At 35.2% G+C, this 1,354-nt stretch overlaps 1 protein-coding gene across 1 annotated transcript in view; it reads left to right on the top strand.

The window, feature by feature from the left end:
• LOC113202981 (probable 3',5'-cyclic phosphodiesterase pde-5) overlaps positions 1-1,347 on the top strand; it is a 26,659-nt gene extending 25,312 nt beyond the window's left edge. The window contains exon 6 of the mRNA XM_052265850.1: positions 260-1,347. The gene's annotated coding sequence lies outside the window, so the exon portion shown is untranslated. The remainder of the gene's footprint in view (positions 1-259) is intronic.
• Positions 1,348-1,354: the final 7 nt, after the last annotated feature.

Raw genomic sequence — 1,354 nt, 5'->3', positions numbered from 1 at the left:
TTTCTCTCTTTAGTTCTGTAATGTATGATAAAAATGGAAAGTAAATAATATGGAAACAGAGTTAACAGTGCATGAATATTTATGATATTTCACCTGTGAACATTTACGTTGAGTTGAAATTATCTATCCTAGGCAATGCTTTTGAAGCATGGCACATTATTCTTAGGCAGCTACCTGAAACTCTTAGGAGTCCTGAGAGATAGGAGTTGTTGTCATCATGATATATGTAAACCAAAATTCTGTTTTTACCCTGTTGCAGGAAGACCGCCCAATAGTTGCATCTGTGCTTGACATCAGCTAAACATCCGTTAGCTATCACCCAATACATGCTGAGTTAGTGTCACAGCACACAGCATGAGAATGGCCCCCTTTCCTCATGATCACAGGAATGATTCTGGTAAGTTTATTTGACTTTTTATGTAACATTTACTTAAATATCAATACATTATGGTAGAGTCAAGTTTGGTCAAAGTTTATTTAGGTATTAAATACCTTAGGTGGCCACACAACCTGGAAGTCAGGGAAACGTCAGGGAAAAAAATATTGGTCAGTGAAGTCAGGCAAAAGTCAGGGAAATTGAATGTTGGTCAGGGAAAATGACTGAATCTTGCCCCAAATTGTTGTTTTCAAACTTTCGGTGGCATTTTCAATTTTTTGGTAGGCAAAATACATTTCAAATTCAGGGAATTTGCGTATAAAGTCAGGTAATTTGAAAACTCCGATTGCGTGGCCACCCTGTGATTTGTTTCTCTTTGAGGGGTTACGGCCTATTACTTGATCCTACAATATGTGGTCGTGTTAATTTTAGTGGACAGGAAGTAGAGGCAAATCATCAGAGTCTCACTTAGAGAAATGCTGCTATTTATTTCCACTTTCATATATTGATTGTGTATCAGGCTTTGAGTAAGTCAAGAGAATATGAAGATACCTCAGTCTAATCTATTTCAGTCTATTTCAGCGTTAAGTTATTTGCATTGACCATTCAAGTTGTCATTTCTAAATTGTCTTCTAAATTAAATTGCCATTTCTTTATTGCTTTTATGCTTACTCCATGTATGTAGTTGTGTGTTGATTTTAGTGGAGGGACACAGTTTTACCTTATTTATTTTCATGAAATCTTACAAATATTAATTATGATGTGTTTAGGTTCATAAATCCTCATTGACTTAACACTTTTTTTTAAGACAGGCAGAAATATTCCAGCTCCTGCCAACTGAATGCTCTTTTTCTCTTTAGTTCTTTAATAATTGATAGAAATGTAAAGTAAATAATATGGAAACAGAGTGAAAAGTGCATGAATATCTATCTATTCCACCAGTGAACGTTTGACGTTGAGTTGACATTGTTTGTCCGG

Source organism: Frankliniella occidentalis, unplaced genomic scaffold (genome assembly GCF_000697945.3).
Source record: "Frankliniella occidentalis isolate FOCC.00 unplaced genomic scaffold, Focc_3.1 Scaffold31, whole genome shotgun sequence".
In the NCBI taxonomy this organism is placed as follows: Eukaryota; Metazoa; Arthropoda; class Insecta; order Thysanoptera; family Thripidae; genus Frankliniella; species Frankliniella occidentalis.
Note: the sequence above shows the minus strand (reverse complement) of the source record. Positions and strands in the feature narration are given on the sequence as shown.